Below are 19,531 nucleotides of genomic sequence, written 5' to 3'. Positions count from 1 at the left end.
ATAAAAACAAGCCATTCCTCCCATGGCTTGTCACTAGGTGTGAATACAGCCAGTGTTTACAACCAGATGGAAAAGACAATTAGTATCTCCTGCTAATATATGTATTGTAGACTCAGACAGAGACCACCCAAAAATATACTGTAGAATTTTTCTTGTACTGGTACATAGTAATAGAAATATACTGCCTTCCATGGTAAAAGTTTTACTTAGTTTCTAAAGGCATCATAGTTCCCTATATTACTTCACAAAATGATCAGACAGAAAACCAAGCTTCAGTTAAACAATTGTATGTTCAGTTAAGATAATGGCCAAGAATTGCATGCATATACGCTCAAGTTCAGCAGTTACTAGTTTTCATCTAACATATAAGGAGGCCTTCATGCATCAACTTTGTGTAAGTTCTAAAAAAAGGAAACACAATATTGTCAATATCTGAAAAACCTATCAAGCAATTTTATCCCAAGAGCAAACAAAACCTGATACTAACTGGACATAGGTGAGTAATGCTTACCAATGTAACTCTGGGGCAAATTGCTCCAAGAATAGTGAGTATGATTTTTTTCTGTTTAATATCTTTGGCAACTTCAACTGATAAAAGTATTCTTTTCCTATTATCCTTCTGCTGTTTACCCACTTTTGAAAATATTATTCCTTTATCAACAGGGAAGAGCATAAGATGTCATCCCCAGGCATTGCAAATGCAAGGATTAGACAACATTCACCCAATTCAGTCTATTCTCAGCAGAGTATTTCTGGAGATTGTGCAATAGATACAAAACAGACTTGCATTGCTTTAAAAGAAAGGTCTATTTTGTGACTCATCAAGAAGAGAGCAATGTAAGAAACTACTTGCTTCAGGTAATAAGACTGACAAATTAACACCTTTGCCCTGCCTGTAATTCTTAAAGCAGGAGTCGGCAACTTGGGGCCCTAATCAGCATAGTCTGTGGTGATGCCCAATAGCATTGGGAAGGTCAGAGACTGCCCCTTCTTGCCTTAATTCTATTCCGATCTGACTTACCCACCAACCCTAAATACATTGGCATGGATACTAAGATCACATGGGTAAAACCCCAGTCACAATTTCCTCGCACTGACAGGGGAGGGAGGAAAATCAATTTCCAATGTGCCCTCCAGAAATATCTCTGGAGGATTAGGAGACTCCAGAACAGCATGGGAGATGGCACAAGTGTCATCTTCTACCGCCATGTTCCTCTGCTGACCCTTCTGTAAACAACCCTCCTTGTTTCTAGAAGAACAGGTCTAGATCCATACCATTACTGACAAATAACTTCCATTTATCAGCATCCAGGGTAGATCAAAATCAATGGTTTTTAAAAAATAAATATTGGATTTTTATTTAAATTGGATTTTTTAAATTTTAAACAGATTTTTTTAAATTTAAATTGGATCTTTTGTTTATATCTGATTTTTTAAAATAAATACTTTTTAAGGACAAATCTATCTAAAGATAGTTTTCCATTAAGATACACTATAGTTCAAAGGTTATTCATCATAAAATGAGGATTAGCTTTTAATTAGGTAGCATGAGACTGTATATTCATGCTATGTTTACATTTTTTGGAAAATGAATTCTATTAACCCATTCACAATGTCATGATCTTCCTGAAGTTTATCTAAGATTATTGGGCAATTTTTCTATTTAGAATATATCACAAAGGCTTGGTTTCAAGACTGTTAACTGGTGTCCACAGGGATCACATGCCTCTTTTACACAGCAAAAATGTTATAAAATAAACATACAGACTTGAGAAAAAGACCTTAAGCCCATCGTTCCCCTGCAAATCTATGCAAACAGAACCAACCCCTTACCTCTTAAGCGCTAGGTTTAAAAAAATTCAATAAATAAAAAAACATTGTGGGGAGTGGAATAGATCTGCACTAGAAGCTAAGTGTGAGGAGAGAGGGGCAGGCAGGAAAAATGAAAATGAAACCTTTTGAGCAGAATACTCCACAAATCCTTGAATCTTTTTTGTATAGCGTGAGGTTTAGCATACTATTCTTTCTCTGGAAGAGAAAGCCTATATGGCAGCAGGCTGTAAAAGAGATCAGGTTTAAGAATATTTTAATGAAGTTCTGCTTACAGGTAAGGCAGGCATGCATGCAAATTATATAGAAAACCATGATTTATTGACTAGATTCCATTGGATTTAAATCAAATCTACCCTGGAATTGACACATTTTAAAATACACAAATCATCTTGGCCTAAATTTTAACAAGATTATCTAGACTTGTTTCAGTCGGGCTTCAGATCTAGATGGGGCACTATAATTGATTTGTTCAGCCAGGCTGATGACTTTCTTTAGGAGATAAATGGGATGAGCAAAGAAAGTACTATTCTGTGGGTTGGGAATGGGAGGCACTGTATTACAGTGATTTTGCTCCTGCCTACTGGGTCACTACCAGAGGGTAGTATGGGGAGCCTTCTACTTATTTATTTATTTATTTATTTATTTTATTTAAAATTTTTCTATACTGTCCCTTCACAGGCATCTCAAGACATTCTACTTAGCTCCACAACATTGGCTGTGGGGTGCCATAAGCTTTCTGTTGATCTACCATGTTGTTACCATCTAAATGAAAGTGCTAGGGGGTGAACTTGGAGTGTGGAGTGTGATGTCACCAATATGCAAATGACACCAAGCTCTTCATTCCATGTGCTGGAAGCACTGGTGGGCTGCCTGAAGATCAATAAACTGACGGCGGACACTGTGGGGAAGGGTTCCTGTGTACAAGAATCCTGACCTGGGTGGAGCAGCAATGGGATGAATCTGGGAGTATTTCTTTATTCAAAGTTGTCACTGGAGACCCAGATGCCCTTCGCTGAAAAAGTCACCTGCTTCCCCCTGCCTCCACCACCCTTCCCTGCCTCCTCTCAAGCAGCACAGAAAGAACCACAGCTTCCGCTCTCTGAGATTGGGAAAGCAGAATGGATGCAGTTGGGTGAAGAGACTGGGGAAGCCAGGATATGACGTAGCCCAATTGCTGTGCAACCTCCATCCCTCTCGCTCTGAAGCACCTCACTTGGATGAGTAGAAAAACCTTTCTAGGAAAACTACAGAATGAAAGAACAGGGATGCCTGTGCTGTTCCTGTTCTGTACTGAATGCCTATAAGCTTCTGAGTTCTGGGGCTTATGGGCACCTTAAACAAATACTGAAGGTCACCTACTCCTGAATGAATAGGTTTAAAACAATAATAATACATGAAATTGCCTAAAGATGGAACCAGGCATTTTGGGTCTTTCATCACGAAAATACACCATAATGGGTGGGTGAGCAATGTGTCAGGAAAGGCAGGAAATGGTGGGGCTTTGAAAGGGAAAGCAATAAATACTATATACAGTATATCACAGAAGTGAGTACACCCCTCACATTTTGTAAATATTTTATTATATCTTTTCATGTGACAACCCTGAAGAAATGACACTTTGCTACAATGTAAAGTAGTGAGTACACAGCTTGTATAACAGTGTAAATTTGCTGTCCCCTCAAAATAACTCAACACACAGCCATCAATGTCTAAACCGCTGGCAACAAAAGTGAGTAGGGTTTCTTCAGGGTTGTCACATGAAAAGATATAATAAAACATTTACAAAATGTGAGGGGTGTACTCACTTCTGTGATATACTGTATGTATTTTAAGCATGAAAAATCAGAAACTCTGAACTGGCCACAACAGCAAATATAGAAGAGTACAGGCACAAATGAAGCCAAAGTGTCAGTTAGAAATCCAAGGTGTTTTCATTATCATATTTCCAAAATAGGAAAGAAGTGTCAATATATATCAGGATATCATTATATTGCCTTCCATTTGTTCAGAAGTTTTCAAAGTGGTTTTTTTTATAATCAGTAATAATATAGTAACTTGCTGCTGCAGTTTCTATGTACACATGATTCTCACAAGAAATCACAGAAGGTCCTTTATACTATTCTAGAACCACTAAAAAATAGTCTCCAAAAATATGACACAATTCAAACATTAGCTTTTACTCCAGTTTTCATGAAGAAACTCTCAACTGCTGTAGAGTATTCCATTAATCAAGGATGATCAAAGTACCTGTTTACTTTAATTAATCAACCTGTTTAATTTCCACCATGGCTATAGATACTGAGAATAAATGTAAGTTATGGAGGGTGGGGATGTTCCTAAACTAACTTTGATGTGAACTGCAAAAAAAAGGCTAGATCTAGTTTAACAATCTTTATTTTAACTAAAACAAAGAGACACACTGCCAGTTTGGTTGTTTTTTAAATCCAGATGCAGTAGTCATCAGTAGTAGCTAAGACTCTTGGAAATTCATGACTGGCTCCCTGCTTTACTTCCTAGATTCATTTATTAGATTTCTATCCCACCTGCTTTAGTCAAAAAGGCTCTCTGGGCAGGTCGCTGATAAGCTATTCAATGCATTTTTACACAAAAAGTTAGTCATGACTTGTCTAGTCAGGCACACATTCCATCTGCACATCATGCTGTCTCAGAGACAAACTCATTTTTAGGTTGGTACAGCAGGTAGCCAAACTGTTCCCTGAAGTAATACCAATAAATACTATCCTGGCAGAAAACAGCAATTGGGAAGGCATTAAAACTGGATTACCTCTTCAGAGACCTCTCCTTGTAAGACTATTTAAGGATGGACACATGAGCTAGAAGTCAAATATAGGCAAATAGTGCCAGTTTCTTATAGCCCACTAACCTTCCTCCCTGTATATTCTCTCAGAAACATAACAGCAATTGGCTAGTTTTGCATAAAGAATTGTATTTTTTCCTCCTTATCTCAGTCACTGAAAAAAATGGAAGAGATAACGGGAGACAACCCCCCCCCCCCCGTGTTTCCTGTACTGCAAGATGTAGGGTGTAACAAGGAAGCATGTACTAGCAGCAGAAACAAAAATGGCAGCATAGGCAGAAGAATGACTAGCTTAGGAGGAACTAGGATCCATCAACAGGAGATGCAATATAGAGAAGTGGAAGAGCATCACAGATCTGAGGGATGTCAGGCAATGCACAATTATTGAAAAGAGCATTAGATTGGTGCATATTTAAGGGAAAGTGTGAAGGCATACACTGCATGAATATTTTTATGTCAGCAACAGGAGAGCACTGTAAGCTAGAAAATGTGCAAAGTGAGTGGGTTTTGCAATACTCAGGCTTATGATTCACAGGATAATTTAACTAAACTAATTCATAACTGAATGGCCAAAATATACTCTTTGCAAACCAGCACTCCTGCATATTATATTTGCCACCAAACAGTGTATCAATTAATCTATGGTTCTAGTACACAAATAGTCACTTGCAACCTAACAGATGAAGGTAAGTAATGTAGCATATTCTGCATGTAACCAATGAAATGGAGCAATTATTGGTCAGTACATGTACACTATTTTGTGTACAGCAGTTGTTAGTCTTTGTTTTGATTTCACCTTCTATAAAACTGAAAATAACACTTCTTCTTGCAGGATGACAGAAATGAACCTTCAGAAATGAACAATCTTTAATACTTAGTTTAAAATAAATTCTGGCCATAAAATTAAATATTGCAAAATAGATGTCTGAGGCTATATTCAAAAAATGACAATTAAAGCCACAATTGGTGCTTGTTAGGAAAGTTTACTTTTAGTGAAGCCAAACCATAGTGTATCTAAATATTTTTTATTGCAACTCATTCCAAGGGACAATTTTAATGAACATTATTTCCTAACAGTTCAAACCTATGCATGTTTACTCAGATAAGAGTCCCACTGTACTCAGTGGGGGGCTTATTCCCTAATGTGTAAGACTTCAGCCTTAACTAAAAACTTATGAAAGTCCCTTTGTGTTCAGTGGGGCTTCCTCCAAATTTAGTATGCACAGAATTGCAGCCTGGGGCACTCACAAGGAATCTTTATTTTTAATAAGAGATTTCAGATCCAAATGTCCCAGTGGAAATTTACAAATCAGAATATTTTGGGCACTGAATAGTTTAACTTTCCACATTATTTTTTTTCTTCACCTACCAAATATCTGAGGCTTGCTTCAATTATTTTCAATTCTTATTTCTCTGTCAATCTTATACTGTATGCAGGTGTTTAATCAGTCATTACAAAGCAGCAAGGGGAGAACAACTGATAAACCAGAATACATGACAAAGTATTGTCATGTAGTTTAGACCAGCATTGTAATTTCTTACAATGAAAAAAACAATAGATAGTAATAGAGTTAAAGAAATGTTTAGCATTTTGCAAAGCACATTTGTGAGTTCAAAATATATTATCCTTGCAATCCTTAAACCAATATGGTAAAGAAGATCAGTTTTAATATTCTGTATATTTCAGACCTTCCCAAGACTAGCTGGTGAATGAATGGCTGAAGGGGAATTTTAATCATGATTTTGCATCTAATGGACTATACACCAGTTTGAGGACCAGTGACAGGCAGAAATGTGGTGTATAAATGTTGGATCAACAAACAATTTCCTATTTCGCAGCTCAAAACTCACTTATTTACTTCCATATATTTTAGTGCACTGTTCTTTAAAAAAAATAAACATAAACCAAATGCACATGAAAGTTGGTTGCAAAAAAGTTTTTGTGCATACAACCAGCTACACCAAGTTTAATGTCCTTTAATTAATAGGCTATTACACTTAATTGAACAGTAGTACCATAATTCTCAAAACGGGCAAGGACATTTGGAATATTTATTAGTAGCTCAGTAACCTATCAGTCTCTGAGGTGAAGACAATAAAGCACACTGCAGAAAGACCCAAGAGTAGAATCAGAAAGCAAGACAAAGTAAGTTACCATTAATTAACTCCTTAATTTTAAAGCTGGTCCTTCAGAATTTTTTAAAGTCTTCTCTCTATTCTAACTGCACTTACTTTAAAAAAAAGTTCATTTAACTACTAGAAATTGGATTTATGCGCAGCCTATAAGTTTTCTTTAACTGAAAAGGAGCATTTTCACAAACTTTATTTACAATAGAAACATATATATGTCTATTCAGGTGTACTACTTAATTCAGCAAAACTTGTCCCTAGATTAGTATGAACTGTAGCTTTAAGCAAGAGAAATTTCAAAATGACTGTCTGCATTTGTGATTATAGATTGTAAAAAGTAAACCTGTACTTCTCATTCTCCATAAAAAGATTTACGTCAATTTTAAATTAATACTAACATTGTACTGAAAAAAGAATGGTCAGTTTTTAGGTTATTTGTCTCACACGGGTTGCAATTATGCTACCAAAAGACTTTTTCCATTTGCAGAATGCATATGTGCATGCGCACACTGGGGTATATGCTTCCTTGCTAATCCCACCACTTTATCTTTAATTTCAGTCACACATGAAGAAGTTGCTTTGAGCTATAAGTGTCTTTCCATATTACTGTTTTTATTTCTAATAGTAAACTGGGGTACATAGGTACTAGCAGACTCTGGGCCTAAGTTTTTTATATTATTTCCTTAGAAAATGTTTTTTTCCTTTCTGTACAGAAGTTACAATCACATTTTAACAGTTTTTACATAGCTTAATTATCTGCAAACATCAAATACTGTGTAAAAACAAGTTTGCAAAAGGCATAAACATGTTGCAAACCACTTCATTTTTCAAGTGTATCAAAATGTTAACATTTAAGGGTAGTCAAACCATTCCAGATATACAAGTTCCAGTGCTCTGGCACAGTGTTTTTTGTTTTTGTTTTTCCATTTGAAACTCATTTTCCCTCGTGTGTTTGCATTAATATTTTCAGTTCTGACCACATTTCTAGTGAGTGGAGAAGGATACAGTTGCTGATTTTCCACATTCAACAAGCAATTAAATTTAACATAACATTTTCTAAAGTATTCTCATTCGAATCCTAGCAGGGAACTCATTTTCTTGCCATTGTAATCCCCGATCTGATCAGGGTCCCTCTCTTCCAGCCATCGCTGATGAATCACCTCTGAAATGCTCAACCGCCTTAAATGGCTCATGCATCTAAAAAATTAACACTTGATCCGTCTACTATTTACTTCCAACTTCGTTAATGGAAACAGAGCTGCTTGGTGGAGTCTGGCATGCATATTTGCAGGAGCCTGCTTCATAGTGGCGGCGCGGCGGCGGTGGGGAGTGGGTGGGGAGAGGAACCGTCCGTTTAAATGTTGGGAGTTCTTGTTTGCCTTCTCAGTTTCACAAAGACTTGCCCCACGCGATCCGCGAGGAATTTCTGTTTCAGTTACTGCCCCCGCCCTCGCCCCCTAAAAGCTTCCTCATCCGCCTGGCTTAACTGAGCATACGCACGCTTTGGACATTTCGTTTGAAATCCAAAGGGAGAGAGGGAGACGCACACACCCCACCCTTGAGTGTAGGTTTTGTTTCCTCCCTCCAACCCGTTCAGGGCGCCGTCCTCTGCCCAGGCTGCGGTCCGAAGCCGCCCCGGCGCGCCGCCGCCCGGCTGCTCTGCCCCAGGCAGCCCCGCCACAGAGCCGCTCGTCAGGCAGCCGGGCTCCGGCGGAGCCTGCTTGTAAACAGCCCCTGGGCTGCTGCTGCTCTGCTGCTGCTCCGCCGCCGCCGCCGCCGCTGCAGGCCCCTCCGCAGACGCAGGGCCCTCTCCAGCCGGCACTGCCCCGCCGCTCACGGCGCCGGGGGCCTCGGCCCGGCGCCGCGGGGCCCGCTCCGCGCCGGGGGGCCCCGCCCCGCCCCGCGGCCCCCCCTCCCGCCGGGCCCCTTTGCCCTTCGTTCTCCTAGTGAGGAAACGGGGAAGTCCTGACTTACCTGTCATTACTTTCTACGCCATCTTGGATCCACTTGTCAACGTCCTCACAAAGCATTGTGGGTAAAAAGTCTTCCCCCTTCCCCGCTCCCCCGCACTCCTCCCCCTCCTGCCATGCCAGGCGCGGGGAAAGAAAGTTGGGCGAGCGCGGGGCCCGCGTCCGGGAAAGAGCGGGGTCCGCCGGCCGCCCCGCCGGAGGGGAGAGGGGAGAGCGGCGGGCGGCGGGGGGGCTGGCTGCCGGCGAACGGGCTCCGAGCAAAAGGGGGTGGTTCTTGCACCGTTTCTCACGTTACTTTTGCAGCAGAAAGTTCAAAGGCGTTGGCTTGGCGCCAGCACATCTCCTGAGCACCGTGTGGAGCCCTGAAACTCGGAAAAGCAACCGTGATCTGGGAGCCACAGGCAGAAAAAGTAAATGGATGACTGTCAAAACCGAAGGTTTATTTTTCTTGGGCAGCACTTACCGGGTTTTTTTTTATGTTGAGTGGGATTTGGGGTGGTTACAAAAGATGTTAGATCTATGAACTTTGTGCCTATACATTTCTAGTACTCATAGTATCCTCCTGTACCCCGGAGCTCTGTTCAATGTTGTTGTTGTTTTCAAATGATACATAAAACTTGAAACAGTTATGAGAACAGGAACAAGATAGTTTTTCGAATGAACTGTCTAAGCAATATACAACAAGATAGGATAAAACCAAAATTAATATTGTATAACGTGTGACATAAAATATTATATAAAGAGCATCGCAGCAAGGAAAAAGACAAGATTGTTGTAGCGGGAGGGCTTGCTAGAACAAGTTTTCAAGAGGTGCCAAAAACACAGAAGGGTTGGTGCTGGTCTCAGTTGCGAGGGTGAGAAATTTCAGAGAGCAGGCGTTGTGATACTTAAAGTCCTGCTCCAAGCCAAGACAAGACCTCTAATCTTAGAAACCACCAGTTCTCCAAGAACTACTTACCCATGCAGCTTCCACCTTGCAGGATTCAGACTAGGCTTCTGGCCCTCAGCCAGCTCACAAGTGCCTCCAGGCTGTGCTGCAACACTTGCACAACTTCCCCAATACAGATTGTAAGGAGAAGCAGTGATTATTTTGAGTTATAGCTGATGTTGTTTGAAAGAGAAACAAGAAAACTGTGAATCTTACACATGTACACACTGTAAACACAATACTCACTGTCTCTGAAACCCTTACCTGAAGCCTGTGCCCAACTTGCCAAGGAGTGACAGTTTCTTACAAGGAAGCCATGTGCCAGATCTAACACTGAATCTCTCACATATTGTACAATTTGGCTTAAGTTGGTACATATTTTTACATATCAGCAAAGCATTGTTGATATGTAACCATCTTGTCTCTTGTCAGTTGTTTTATTATCTCTTGTAAAAAGTATATCCCTACATTTCTGAAGAAGATATCATTCTCTTCCATATTATTATATAATGGAGAGAGGAGCAATTGTCACCACTGCCATTTCATCGCCGCCCTGAGTATTTGACCATATCAGGGCAGGATTTATATAACTTAAAACTCACATTATAGCTTCTGGAAATGGTGAACAAAATCTGGAATTAGTGAACAATTTTATTTTACCACAGAAAGACTGAATTGGCATTCTGCTTTGCCTTTTGTTGAACAACACTAAACGTACAATAGAATGGGGATTATGTCTGAGCGAGCATGCACAGGATCAGAATGCAGCCATTGATTACAATCTTTGACTTTGTGGAAGTAGACCAAAGGTTTGAAAGCATTTTTAGCTCTCAAACCAGCATGACAAGAGAGAATTGCTGAAGTCCTACTGATGCCAGAGACTGGCTCACTCAGTCGTGCATTAACATACGGAATCCTGTAGTAGAATACTCACTACTTAAAAGTGAGTCCCCTTGTGTTCAAAGAGGCTTATTTTCCCAGGTCAGTGGATAGAGGATTGTAGCCATGGAGCTGCATCCAGTGGTTTGTTCTGCTAGTACAAATATCCTCTGCTTACAGAAAGTCTGCTTTTAACCTTATGCTGATGTCCAATTTAATACCTGATTAGGTTTACACAAGCTGTTGTGCAGGCTACTTCAGAAGCTCTTCGACATATCATTGCACTTCACATTGCACAACCCCTTAAAACTTCATTAGGCTACATGTTACTCGTACTAGCTGTGTTAGGTATTATAGTGATTACAGAGCTACAAGCAGGCCAGTACTAATTCTTGTAATTTTTCTGCTAGCATAACATTTATAGCTCCAAACTAGCACAAGCAGGCGTCTAATGAAGTTGTGAGGAGCTGTGCAAATCCTTATGCAATGTATTGGGCAACACCTTGCAGAAGCAGAATCAAAGTACAACATTTGTTCCGTATGCAAGGATGAAAACAAGGTCTTTGTAAGCTGTAGAAGCTTCAGACTAGTAAAATGACACCACCAGGTATGCCTATTGACATGCAACTGCTACATGACAAGATAAATCATGGGAGTCAACAGCACTTTGTCAGAACCTAATACAAATCTGATCTGTGCAAAAATGCCAGACGGCTTATCCACTAACTTTGCATCTTCTACAGTGGGGTTGGTGTGGGCAGAGGAAGCAAACATGGCACTCTCCACCCAAAAAATTAAGTGCTGTTTACTCTTGATGTCTGTTTCCCATCTGGCCATCTTGTTCTCTGTAATTTACTACTTCCTACCTACTCCATTTACCCTTTTGCTACCTCCGTTGATCATTCTGCTTTTTTTATTGGCCTTTTACCACCTCCTTTTCAAAGCAGCCCCTTTTCACTCTTTCTCTCACTTCTGTGATACAGCTACTCTTGCACTACTCTTCTTCCTGTTAGTGGGCCATTCGTACCATTATTTTGTTCACTCTACTGTGAGCATGTCTATGGGGGAAAAAATAGAGACTACCGATTTAGTCTGTTACATAAATTCCCTCTTTCCTCTTTTAGCAGCAGGAAATATTATACATAACCAAAGTTAAACTTCTGAAACATATGTTGTTCTATGTTTGGTTTAGAGTCCCGTGCTTATAGCATTCATAAGTTAATCAAAACCACACCAGTGAAGAAATTGAAAGGTTTCCTTCAAAATGCTACTCACTAGAAGTATTTGAAAACTGGATGTTAACTAAATTGGAAATGCAAAACTGGATATTCATTAGACATAATCAACATAATTTTTAGGTTAAGTACAACTTGTATAAATTCAGTCAGATTATCATTTTCAATTACAAAGTTGTTTAACACTCAAATGAAGCTTATATTTTTTCTCAAACACCTAATTCAGATAGAATGCTTACAGCACACTTGCCTCTTCTAGTTTTACTGCAAAACCCATTTGTAGGTTGTGGAACATGTTATGCAAGCGCAGGGTACTGGATTGTTTAGAGATAAACAATCTAGTGGTTCATAACCCAGGTGTGAACCCAACAAGAACCCATGACCCCAACAACAAATGTGACATGAGACTCCAGGAGTCTGGTTTCACATGTCGCACTGCAGGACCAAGTGAAGCAGCTGATTTGGATTGTGTGCTGTAGCAGAAAAGGCAGGTACACACTGACAAACCCTAGTCTTTAAACCAGTTGGTTGTCATCACATACGAACAGCCCCAAAGTGTGCTTAAATTCGCTGACTGCAATTAACTGAAGCATAGTTAACTTTCTGTTGCTTGTTTCAGCCACTTACCGCATTATACCTGTGATTCACCAACTGCATTGGCTCCCAGTTCATTTTTAGCCTCACTTCAAAGTGCCGGCATTGATTTTAAATTTGTATAGCTTGGGACAAGGGTGGAGGACAATTTGCGACACATGCCTACCTTTTTGGGCCATTTTTGGGGGTAGGCCATTGGCGGCAAAGTAACAAATGTCACATGGGAGTTACAGGCCTTCCGAGCACTCAGGATCTCTGTTTCTACAAGCACAATCATCTGACAAAGCTACCATTCCTCTTCCTAAGAGATCCTGGAGTTGGGCGTGTGTTAGGAGGATGTGCATGGCTGTGCCTTTTACTCATGCAGGGTATTTCGCCATTCACTTTCATGCTCCACTATATTTGTCTTATTTGTGCTGGCCCTTTTGTGTTGCTCTTTTAAATCAGGCCATTTTAGTATTCTTCTTTTGCATGTATTTTGCTGTAATTTTGAATTGTTGAAATCCTCCATGAAAAGTAATGATAGAGAGTTCATGGACATATCTGTGAATATACTATAATCAGCCTAGTGCCAGCAAACACAAAGAATACAGAAATCAGAACAGGTATTAACTTATTGAATCTTCCTTTTGCCCTGATCTGATGTGTCAGGATCAAGCTATCTTTAAATTATCTGGAAGATTGAATATTGGCCTCCAAACATGAAAGTACAAAAGTCAAACAGGAAAAATCAGAGTTTAATTGTGAAGAGATAGATGCGCAAGGGAATGTACAAACTTGATCATAAGGAAAACTGTCTACATTGGGGGAAGACAGAGTTCAGGCTTGCAGGATCTGCTTTGCTTTCTGCTAAAAACCCCAAGAAGCACCCACTGGAATCTGGTGCAAAAGATATTTTTGGTTAATGCAAGTGATTTAAAGGTAAAAGACAATGTCAAAAGAGCCCTGCCATTCTTTTCTATGGAAATGCCTAACTCTGTGAGTTGCTGGTATTACTGCTCCACAGACGTCACGTGTAATTTTCACAGCAGAAGAAATATGTTTCACAGACCATGTGAGGAAAAAAATCAGTAACAAAATCAGTAACAAATAAAAATAGGTGCACTCGTTACCAGCTATGGCCCTATTTATTTATTTACATGCTGATATACTACTCCCTATTAAGGTATGGAGATTCTGGAGAAGTGCACCATAAAAATAAAACAGAGAAAAATAAAATATGTTGAAAACAAAATACCACCATGACTGGTTAGTTCAGGAAAGTTTCTTGGGATGAAAGTCCTGTCACTTTGGACTCCAAGAATAGTGATGGATCTAGGAGTACCCCCAGACTGCAAACCTGGAGGTAGCAAAACTATCTAAAGGTAGCAAGCTTTGCTTCAGATTCTCATGCCCTGCTTACATCCAGATTAGACTGCTGTAACGTTCTCGGTGTGATGTTGGCTTTGAAGATGATTCCAAAGTCTCATTTGTGCAGAACATCATTGCCTGGAAAGTTAGAGGGGTGAGGCTATTAGACTGATTCTATATCAGCTGTATCAGTTACCCATCTGATTCTAGGCCTGGTTAGAAGTGCTGGTTTTGACTTTCAAAGCCTCACACCAGGTGTAGGTAATCTAGACATTTTGAACTAAGGTTCCTATGAGTCCCACCAGAATAGCCAATGGTCAAGAGTGCTGGGAGTTGTACTCCAAAACACCTGGAGTACAGCAATTTCTCCTAAATGGTTTAGGGTGATGAGAAGGACTACTATGCAATCATTAGTAAGAATCACCAAGAATTATTCTCTGAAGGGTGTGAACACTTGGGTGGAGCAGCATAGACTTAAGGCAAATTTAGCTTGTCCAATTTGGCAGCAAACTAATATCCTTTCTGTTGGTGCTGCAGAAGTTGGGACAATGGGGGCAGCACATGTTGCCCACCCCAGCCTGCAATATGCAAGATTTGGCACAGTAACTTTTCACAAAGACTAGGAAAGACCATTCAGTCGGGGGGGGGGGGGTTAATCAGTGTGCACAGTTTCTTCCTTCCCCGACACCTCTTGCTGCAAAAGAACCAGAATAAAAGGGATGAATTGAAGTCAGATATCTAGCTCATTTAAAGAGATAATCTCAAAACCAAAATCCTTTGTCGTGTCTGATGATTATGTAAGATTGTGAATCTGCTTTTACACTTTCATGCACATGTTGAGAAACAAATAAAAATCCCAGCTAAGATGAAACTCATGAGTCCTTTTTGTCCTTGAGGACTTTCACAAGTGTTATATATAAAGGTATGGAAACATTATGCATCCTGACTGCTGCAGAGTTTTGGTTTCACAGAAATGTAACCCTTTTTAAAGCTTTAAAATGTGAGAGAGAATACCTCCCACTGGAATGTCTGCTATGCAATTATGGCAGTTAGCAAAAGGATGAATCCTTTCTTCCACACAAACTTTCCCCATCCTTTTGTCAGGGATTTTCCCTTTTTTAATTTAAAGTATTTATAAAACTGCTACTTTCCCTTTTATATAGAAACCCAAAGTAAACTTATTTATCATTGTATCATCCTTTGAAATTACCAAGGCTGGTAAGATTAGAAATATGCCAACCTCAACAAATGTTCTTTAGTGATGTCTTCATTTACTTTGAAAAACCTTTGAAGTAGACTAGACTGAGACATTCAGGCTCTTTCAAGATCACCTGGTAAACCTCATGGCAAAGTGGCAAACTGACTGTAGCCTAGCACTTTTCTGCCCTTCACTGATTTTTACTAAGTTGCTCAAAGAAGAGGAAGCAGAGAGGAGGAATAAATGGATAGCTCTCCCAGTGGGGGGAAATGAAGCGGGAACCTTTGAGGATCTACGATAGGTTTGCAAACCACATTTATACAGCCAGGTCTCTGGATGACATGGTGCTCAATTATTTGATGTTCACTACAAACATCAAAGCAAATATGCACAGAGCCACTGAAACTGGATGAATAGATGCTGAACAGCAACATGGTCCACTGCGATACCAAGCATCAAGAGTAGGCATATCTGGGCACCTGCCAAGGACACAGACTAGCAGTGGCCCACTAACAGGAGCCCCTGGAGCTGTTGCTGTTCTTGAGCATTGCAGTCTACAAGTCATTTGCCTTTTGCTTCAGCCCAGACAACTGTGGTCACAAGGAGCAGCTGATACCACTACCTACTTGTCAGGCAAGAAAGTGGCAGCAATGATGAGAAAGGAGGAAGAGCAGTAGCGGCTGGCAGCACCAATGATAGTGGAGAAAGGAGTGGCTGAGCATCTAGCGCACCAGCCCTGACAAACCCAGAACCAGCACTGATTCAATGTAAGTGAAAAATCCTTATTCCATATATACATTGATGGGATGTGAATTGATAGTGGCTAATCAAGGAAGTGATGTTGGGGTCATGGTAGATGCCTCAATGAAATATGTGGAAGAGACAGAATCCATGCCACAGATTAGGAAAGGCATAGAAAATAAAACCGCATACCACTGTGGTGCAGGAACAGGTTGAATATTGTGTGCGGTCCTGGTTTCCCCACTTCAAAACGGGTATGAAGTGGTATGGGAAATCATTGTGAGAAAGCTGTGAAGCTGGAAGGAAGCATGTGTCAATCTTTTAAAGGCAGAAAACTATTCATGGGTAATGGGAAAAAGCGCTTCAGGGTGACTTGCAACAAGTGGAGTGTTCCAACTTGTTTCCCATTCCCTTTTAGCAATTTAGGACAGTTAAAAAAACAAATTAATTTTAAGAGCATGGCTGATCTTGCCATCTGTTTCAAGCCTTATTTCCATTGCCAATTTACTCATGAAGTGAAAAATGCACATCACCTTTAGGTGATAATTATTTGATTTAGATTTTACTAACAAACCAGCTTGCAATGCATTGTTATTGAAAGTAGTGTTCAACTTTTAATTTCCTTATGCTTACTCTTCTCTTGCTAAAATGAGCAACTATTCCTCAAAGCACATTTCCCCCCAACTCTAATTATAGATCATCCCATGAACTATAGCCCAGAAGAATGACTTCTCTTTGCATGGCAGGATTCTTCTTGCTCAATATTAAAGCATGTGTCATCTTCCGTTCTGGCTACCTGGAGAAATGGGAAGATTGCACATAAAAATACTGTAATCTGTGGCCTACAGTTTGATTTGATGCAGTGATGCTGAACAAGGTCATGCTGTGTTACTAATGGGATGCACATTCAGCATTTTTGCCACTGGACTAGAGATGATACAGATTGGATCAACAGGTAATTGGCAACCAACTCCTGACATCCTGTATAAGGGAGGAAAATAACTGTATGAAAGACAAAACAAAGTAAACTATTATTTTGCTTTCAAAAAGCTTACGGTATCTTGAGGAAGCATCTTCCAACTATTTTAACTACTTTTACTGATGTCTGGATCTTCCATAATCCTTTCTTCGCATACACTTGCCCTGATGTGATTTATATTTTGATCTATCCAGTGAGCTGAAACCTCAAAGCCATGTATTTAACGGAATAATTATATGGCTAAGACACAATTTTTGCACAGCTTGAAAACAGAGGTAGCAAGTTTCATGCATTAGGTTAGAGAAAGGGTAAGCTCAGTGCAAGAATGTAGCAGTTTAGGTTTTCATTTACCATACACACTAGAGACACAGTGGACTGAGCTGCAAATGAAGCAATATTATTGCTTTAATACAGGGGTCCTCAAACTTTCAACAGGGGGCCAATTGAAAGGTGCCAGTGGTGGGTGTGGGCCGGAAAGGTGGTGCCTGTGGCATGTATGGGCTGGTGGGGGGGGGGGCACGAGCAGCAAGACAGTGGCAGGCATGTGTGAGGCGGGTGGCAGCGGGCATTGGCACGGCGAGTCCAAAACCGCTGAGGCAGGCCAGATAAATGGGCATGGCGGGCTGCATCTGGCCCGCAGGCTGTAGTTTGAGGACCCATGCTTTAATAGGATAAAGCTCATCACAGTCCCCTATCATTGTTGCTTAATGCAGAGAAAATCCCTAAAATAGGTGCTTCCTTACCTGACCAAACAGTTTCACTCATACAATTTTATTGAACTTGTTTTATTCTTTAACATGTTGTTAAAGAGTACTGCTATTTAATGTACTGTTTTATTCCTTTACATGTTTCATCCTTCTTGTTAACCACTGGGATATCTCTAGAGAGAATATGCAGCATTATATAAATTTTGTAAGTATAAACACAAATGAAGGAATTCTTCAGACCGTAGGCACAGACTTTGCTTCTTCATACAACTGAACACCCCTGCCACACACACCATGTAATTCTAAAACCTGTTTGGTTCCAGTAGATGAACCTGATGGTGGGGCTTTCAGAAGACAAGGGTAATGATATAAAAGCACATAGTTGAGCTATGGAATTCATGCCACAATATGTGGTGATGGCCACCAATTTGGATGGTGCCTCCCTGTGAAAATCACTGTTATTAACACAGGAGATTCAACCTTCTTTAAAACCAGGATCTGTATATGTGGTATGTGCATCTAACACATAGGCCCATTTTATTTTATACAAAACCAGCAAGTTGGCCTGAAATTCAAGTACCCAAATAATGAATACATCTCACCTCTCAAAACACCGGAAGGGAGAACTTTGTTAAGATGAACTCCATCCCAGTTCAGAGGAGGGTGCAAAGCTGTATCACCTCCATAATCAGAAAATATATCAATTCATGTATTGACTGAACTTCACACAAATATCAGCATAATATCTGGCACTAAGATAAGGTAAGCCATGTGACATTAATTACATGGTGGTTATAAAAAGGAGGTGGTTTTTAATTTCTTTTAAAAAGGTAGGGAGAGGGGGACTATAGACACAACTGCATAATATTCAAGGGCAGGAAGTCAATCGACAGATTCTATTTCTATTACAAAAATTCTCTTCTACCCATTTTTTTGTTTTGTTTCAAACTGGCTTCTTGTCTTTTCTCATCCTACAGTATTTAATACACCCCCCGTCTTATTTTAACTTATTGCATTGGAACTGGAAATGAACTTAATTTTACTGGTTGGAGATAACTTGAATCAGTACATTAGAGTTCTTGAAGAATAAGAATTCACACACGAATACTGTTCCAGTCTGACTCAAGCAAATTAAGGTAATAAATGAGTGCTGCAGGAAATGCTTACCTGTAGGTCACAGAAAGCATGTTAAACCAGCCACGAGAGGAATAAGGTGCCACGATTTTACTAAGGATGCTTACACAGCAGTATTTCACTGGCTTACAACAGTACTACTACTTTCGGAACCAAATGAGGTTGCACCAAATGACACACCTATAAATCATTTTCCACACATCATGAGGCGTAATAAAGGATCTATGCAGGAAGATTAACCTACCATTGGAAATCCTCATCATCATTCTCTGACTTCAGGTGTTACTGAATGCTTTACGAAGTTTACATGCTGGATCCAAAAGCACCCTTTGTTCACTGAAAGCTCACAGAACTACACTGTTCAGATACTGTTCCGCTTAAGCATTTTCTTACACAAGCAGAAGCAGGAAGAACTGCCTCAGAACCTACTTGCAGTACTGCACAGACCACCCTTAAGCATGCGCAAGACACTGGCAGCAGCTACTTTCCTTCTGTTCAATCTTCTCTGGGTTAAATTCTGCTTTAACAAAAAACTGAGAGTTTCCGAACAAAGAATCCCTCATTCTATTGCTAAGGAGCATGACACAGAATACACGCAAATTCATACAAGATGACCTTGGAATATTTTTCTGAACAGGCAATGCTTTATGAAAAGCAGACTATGGGTGTTAGGATAAGTAATCTCCATAAACTTCAGTAAGGAGAGGAAGTGGCTGTCTGTTTTCACAAAAGAATTAAGAATAAATGGTTTAGTCTCTCTTTCCCTGGCCACTATTGAGTAAAACAGCCCTGACTGATAACACTTTTCACATAGAATGAATAAGTGATGCTAGAGATAAACTAGCCAAAGAAGGGCATGAAAAGCACACCACTGCTTTGGCAGATGGCAAGATGGCAGTGGTTCCACAAAGAATTCTAGGGTATGTTGTTATGCATGCTAGAAACAATTTCTTACAGAATGAAGACTCCCCCCACCCTTTATTAAACTATGTGCTCAGAAAACATTTAATTCACATGGTCACTCAGAATGAATTA

The 19,531-nt window shown here is 40.0% G+C and overlaps 1 protein-coding gene across 1 annotated transcript in view; it reads right to left on the bottom strand.

Annotated features, from left to right (window-relative positions):
* The window catches only part of HELZ (helicase with zinc finger), a 148,518-nt gene extending 139,685 nt beyond the window's left edge, over positions 1-8,833 (bottom strand). The window contains exon 1 of the mRNA XM_044449538.1: positions 8,756-8,833. The gene's annotated coding sequence lies outside the window, so the exon portion shown is untranslated. The remainder of the gene's footprint in view (positions 1-8,755) is intronic.
* Positions 8,834-19,531: the final 10,698 nt, after the last annotated feature.

Source organism: Varanus komodoensis, unplaced genomic scaffold (genome assembly GCF_004798865.1).
Source record: "Varanus komodoensis strain SLA01 unplaced genomic scaffold, ASM479886v1 scaffold59_1, whole genome shotgun sequence".
NCBI lineage: Eukaryota > Metazoa > Chordata > Lepidosauria > Squamata > Varanidae > Varanus > Varanus komodoensis.
The sequence above is the reverse complement of the archived record's forward strand: the minus strand, read 5'-3'. Positions and strand labels throughout refer to the sequence as shown.